This window comes from Lepisosteus platostomus, unplaced genomic scaffold, assembly GCF_059453375.1.
Source record: "Lepisosteus platostomus isolate fLepPlt1 unplaced genomic scaffold, fLepPlt1.hap1 Scaffold_74_H1, whole genome shotgun sequence".
NCBI classification, from domain to species: Eukaryota; Metazoa; Chordata; class Actinopteri; order Semionotiformes; family Lepisosteidae; genus Lepisosteus; species Lepisosteus platostomus.
In genome coordinates this window covers 1604-7292 of record NW_028291686.1, presented here as the reverse complement: position 1 = coordinate 7292, position 5689 = coordinate 1604, and the positions used below count along the sequence as shown (strand labels likewise).

The following is a 5689-nucleotide window of genomic DNA, read 5'->3' as shown; positions in this document are numbered from 1 at the left end:
GAGGGATCTGGGCTGTCCGGACATGGGTTGGCGCGCTCCAGATGATCTTTTTCTTTTTTTTCCCCCGTACTCGAGGGTCATTTTCCTGTTCCACATGCGATTTCAACATTTTCCTTGGGAGATGTCAAGCCAGCAAGCCACTGCTGTGGTTCAGTGGCCAGTGTGGAGTTCAGTGGCCCTGTTGTACACAGAAAGCACATTGAGCTCCTTGGACATGAAAAGTTCCAGATAAAAGCCATTTGTCACCCTTTCTCTTGGTGTTGATGTTGCTATTATATGTAAAGGTGGCAACTTGCTCAGCGAGCAGGCGGAGCACACACCGAATGCAGATGTGTCTGAGTGGTGTGTCCAAGTGGCTGTCAAAGGACAGCTCTCCTGGGGCGCCGTGGCTTAGTTGCTTAAGGTGCCTGTCTAGTAAACAGGAGACCCTGGCTCCGAATCCCAGCGGTGCCTTTTTTGTTCTGTCTTCTCGAACAGAACTGGTCATTATGGACAACCGCCTACGGCTAGACTTAATTAAATGCAAGCATTCATTTCCTGTCTTGAACAACTTGTTTTTCTTATAATGGATGCAACTTGCAAAACATGAAATACAAACCTTGCTAATCAGCACTCGCGGCTGGCAAAAAAAAAAAGAAGTCAGCAATGTTTTTTTCTTTAACCTTAACCCTTCTAATGGAGAAGAGTTAAACGACCGAGTCTATGCAGCTTAAACGGTGCGCACGTCGGGTTCTTAGCTGAAAGGGTGGTAAATCACGCTCACCCCAGTCCTTAATCTTTTAAAGAGGATACAAAATTGAACCTAGTCGCCACATCACATACATCCTGATCAATGATAAAAAGGTAACATCTATCCTCGCTCCAAAGTAAATCTCACGTTGAGGGCATATTTGTTTTCAATTTACCATGAGTCGGGCTCGGCTGCACAGAGGCGAGAGCAGAGCAATGAGGTCACGGGGACAGGGGAGTCACACGCTGGCTGTTTGAACACGCGGAAGATCACTGAGGGATCCACAGTATGTGGACCCTCCGTGCGCCATCAGTCCGCACTCCGGACTCTGAATCCTGCCATCCGAGTTAAGATCTCGGCGGAACCTGAGGCGCAGTTCCTTCTTAAAACGTAATCTGGTGAGCATTTCTAGAATCGTACTTGTATAGATGCAGCCTTTAATGTGTTGCTAGGTTAAAATTGATGACTTCTTGAACTTCAGTAGGCAACTGCCCTCTTGATTTCGGATTTAATTTCTTTATTACAGGGGCACTTTTATGAAGACAGAGTCATGTTCAGGTACTTTGCTTGATGGAGGAAGCTCATTTCGGACTCTGTGATCTGCTCACCTGGAAAGGTCTGCTGTACTACTACAAGAGAGAAGTAGAGTCTGGAAGAAGGGACAATTTTATGATGCTTTGGAAGATAATGTTTTTTTTTCTTTGAAATCGAAATGAATCAGAATATCAGTGCAAAAGACAGACTCTTGGTTTGGTTTAAAGAGATATGGTTTTAAAACAGACAAAATGTAGAAAACAGGTGTTTCTCACTTTTGGTAAAGAATGGACCGGGGGTAATATTTTACTAGTTGCAGTGCTGATCTCACTGGGTTACAGTCCTGCAGTGTCACACCGGGGCCAGTGGCGCAATGGATAACGCGTCTGACTACGGATCAGGAGATTGCGGGTTGGACTCCTGCCTGGCTCGGGTCGTTTTTAAACGCATCGGGCTACTCCCTAAGTAGTCTGTGCTACTTACTGCATTGCAATCGTACCCAGTAAGAGATTTCCTTCATGTAAATGAACTGCACCTGACAGCTTTAGAAAAACACCTGGGCTCAGTACGGTGCTGAGAGCTCAGCGTTGCTGTTCTAATTAGCACGCACTGCATCGGCTATGAGCCCGAACTTTTCAATTATTCCGATCAGTAAGTCAACACGTAGTCCACATGAACGGTAGAAATATTCTCTTGTCTGTCTCTTGTTTGTATAGAACTGAATGTCCCTGACAATGTACTGTTAGTTTTAATTGAAGAACGGCACCTGTGTTCAAATATACCAGACAAGTTTATGTAACTGCTCATGCGACACTCAGTTGTAATTAGTCAAGAAATAAAGTCGAACAACAGCTGCGGGTTTGATTCTGAACGTATGAGATTGCAGCGCCTTTTACTTCCATTGACAAATGACAGAGATTCGAAGAGAGATCCTTCAGACCAGCAAGCAAACCCACGGCTATTTCGGTTTTCTATCTAGGCAACGTTGGTGTCTGCAATAGCATACATGAAAGCGTGATGCAATTTCTGTGGCTACATTTGTTGCACGTCATGCACAGTAAGAGTGTTTCTAACACCAAATAAAAAGTCAACAATTAGCGATCACGCCTTCTCCTCAGTTAACCCACTGAAACCCTTGCTGTTAACAGTTGTTTACTGCGTGCTTTAGGAGCACCTACATATCGTGTCGGTTCTTTCAGCTTTATTCATTAGGTTTTCAAAGGCATAAGCAGAGCACCAGAGGTGCGAAGGCAAAGTGTGTGGTTATCTGAAGAATTGATGTCCATGGCAGCGGGGCCAAGCGATTTAGCGTTGTTATAGTACCAGGAAAGGAGAAGCGGCACTTCGCCTCTGCCGCGCAGGCACAAGGCGACGTGCGGCAGACGCCGGAGTCGGCAGGTTTCGAACCTGCGCGGGGAAGCCCCAACGCATTTCGAGCCCATCGCCTTAACCACTCGACCACGACAAAAGCGAGCCCGCCGCCGCCGCATTCCTCCTATAATCAAACACGGACTGCGAGGTGGCTGCGGATACCTTTTTAAAGTTGCTCTCCGTTAAAAACAAAATACCTTTCACAAGATACGTGCCGGCAGACAGACACGCCTCAGAGGGTTTAAGGCTGGCTTCACGTTCAAATGATAAAGTCCCCCCGTCCGGATGTCAAAATGCAACTTTGGCAGACAGAACAAACATCAACAAACCACAAATGTGGACAAGGATTTTACAAGCTGCACCACACTGCACTTTCAAAAGCATTTACGTTCGTCTTAGACGCAGGACTTGCCTTTGATTTGCGCGCTTACGAACGCCATGGAAAACGAAACAAAACTAAAGCCCTCAGCTCCTGCACGTGATTATAATGCCGTTACGTGTCGAAGCAGTAATTGACGTCATCCTACCACTGCAACACGGGGAATAGAGAGAAATGAGCACACGCTACGAATCGTCTCAATCACTCCCTAGAGTCGTAAGGCGCATTGAAGGGTGCACCCCCATCATTAATCGTTGCGCCTCTGTGAAAGGAAAGCTCTTGGGCAGTCTTTGAAACAGCTCGGATGAAACACTTGATTGCTTCCATGTGCATCTGGAGCCCACTTCTTATTTTCACTTCACGCCGCCCAAAGCATTTCTAAAACAGGAGATTCGCGTTTGGGAATGCGCCCTGCCCTACAAATAAAACAGGTCTACGGGTCTGAAACCTGCTCCACGGAAAACAGCTCTGTTGCGCTTTTGATCAAAGGGAGATTCGCTGTTCTTACTTTTTGATGACATAACACCCAAAGGGGCTTCTTTGGAGCTGGATTCCAACCAGCATCCTTAAGTTTCTTGGCGGTATCCTTTACAGTCCTCTGTTCGGTCGACAAGGGACTGAAGGGGGCAGCTTTCCTCACACATACAGTGCAATGTACTGTAGTGTTCCCCTTCATTGAATTCGCAGTTCTGCATCAGACCTCTAACTCGTTTCCTTAGCTTGGATTTAAGCCACGAAGCAGGCTTCTACTGTATAAGGAATCACAAACTATTTGAGAGGCCACCATCCCAGGGGGAACTGACAAAGTCTATCCCTAAACACCTAGCGCGGTCTCTCGAGAGACTGTCAAAAATCGCTTTCTCCGTTTGCGTTGCAAGTAAGTGAAAACGCGGTCTCAACCCAGAGCCACTTGGCAGCAGCGACACGAAAATACCGTTACTGTTACTGCTCGATACCGACGTTAGCCTACTATACCATGTTCAGCCACCGCTAGAAAATGCACGGCTCTAGAACCGGAGCAAACGACAGGAGGGCCAACGCCGAACGGGCACACATGGAGCGCGACGAGAATGGGATTCGAACCCATGCGTGCGGAGCACAATGGATTAGCAGTCCATCGCCTTAACCACTCGGCCACCTCGTCGAGGGATCTGGGCTGTCCGGACATGGGTTGGCGCGCTCCAGATGATCTTTTTCTTTTTTTTCCCCCGTACTCGAGGGTCATTTTCCTGTTCCACATGCGATTTCAACATTTTCCTTGGGAGATGTCAAGCCAGCAAGCCACTGCTGTGGTTCAGTGGCCAGTGTGGAGTTCAGTGGCCCTGTTGTACACAGAAAGCACATTGAGCTCCTTGGACATGAAAAGTTCCAGATAAAAGCCATTTGTCACCCTTTCTCTTGGTGTTGATGTTGCTATTATATGTAAAGGTGGCAACTTGCTCAGCGAGCAGGCGGAGCACACACCGAATGCAGATGTGTCTGAGTGGTGTGTCCAAGTGGCTGTCAAAGGACAGCTCTCCTGGGGCGCCGTGGCTTAGTTGCTTAAGGTGCCTGTCTAGTAAACAGGAGACCCTGGCTCCGAATCCCAGCGGTGCCTTTTTTGTTCTGTCTTCTCGAACAGAACTGGTCATTATGGACAACCGCCTACGGCTAGACTTAATTAAATGCAAGCATTCATTTCCTGTCTTGAACAACTTGTTTTTCTTATAATGGATGCAACTTGCAAAACATGAAATACAAACCTTGCTAATCAGCACTCGCGGCTGGCAAAAAAAAAAAGAAGTCAGCAATGTTTTTTTCTTTAACCTTAACCCTTCTAATGGAGAAGAGTTAAACGACCGAGTCTATGCAGCTTAAACGGTGCGCACGTCGGGTTCTTAGCTGAAAGGGTGGTAAATCACGCTCACCCCAGTCCTTAATCTTTTAAAGAGGATACAAAATTGAACCTAGTCGCCACATCACATACATCCTGATCAATGATAAAAAGGTAACATCTATCCTCGCTCCAAAGTAAATCTCACGTTGAGGGCATATTTGTTTTCAATTTACCATGAGTCGGGCTCGGCTGCACAGAGGCGAGAGCAGAGCAATGAGGTCACGGGGACAGGGGAGTCACACGCTGGCTGTTTGAACACGCGGAAGATCACTGAGGGATCCACAGTATGTGGACCCTCCGTGCGCCATCAGTCCGCACTCCGGACTCTGAATCCTGCCATCCGAGTTAAGATCTCGGCGGAACCTGAGGCGCAGTTCCTTCTTAAAACGTAATCTGGTGAGCATTTCTAGAATCGTACTTGTATAGATGCAGCCTTTAATGTGTTGCTAGGTTAAAATTGATGACTTCTTGAACTTCAGTAGGCAACTGCCCTCTTGATTTCGGATTTAATTTCTTTATTACAGGGGCACTTTTATGAAGACAGAGTCATGTTCAGGTACTTTGCTTGATGGAGGAAGCTCATTTCGGACTCTGTGATCTGCTCACCTGGAAAGGTCTGCTGTACTACTACAAGAGAGAAGTAGAGTCTGGAAGAAGGGACAATTTTATGATGCTTTGGAAGATAATGTTTTTTTTTCTTTGAAATCGAAATGAATCAGAATATCAGTGCAAAAGACAGACTCTTGGTTTGGTTTAAAGAGATATGGTTTTAAAACAGACAAAATGTAGAAAACAGGTG

The 5689-nt window shown here is 46.5% G+C and overlaps 1 non-coding gene across 1 annotated transcript; it reads right to left on the bottom strand.

Moving 5' to 3' along the window:
- Positions 1–4076: 4076 nt before the first annotated feature.
- trnas-gcu (transfer RNA serine (anticodon GCU)) lies at positions 4077–4158 on the bottom strand. The gene has a single exon. It is a non-coding gene; the product is annotated as a tRNA-Ser (tRNA).
- Between the last annotated feature and the right edge of the window lie 1531 nt (positions 4159–5689).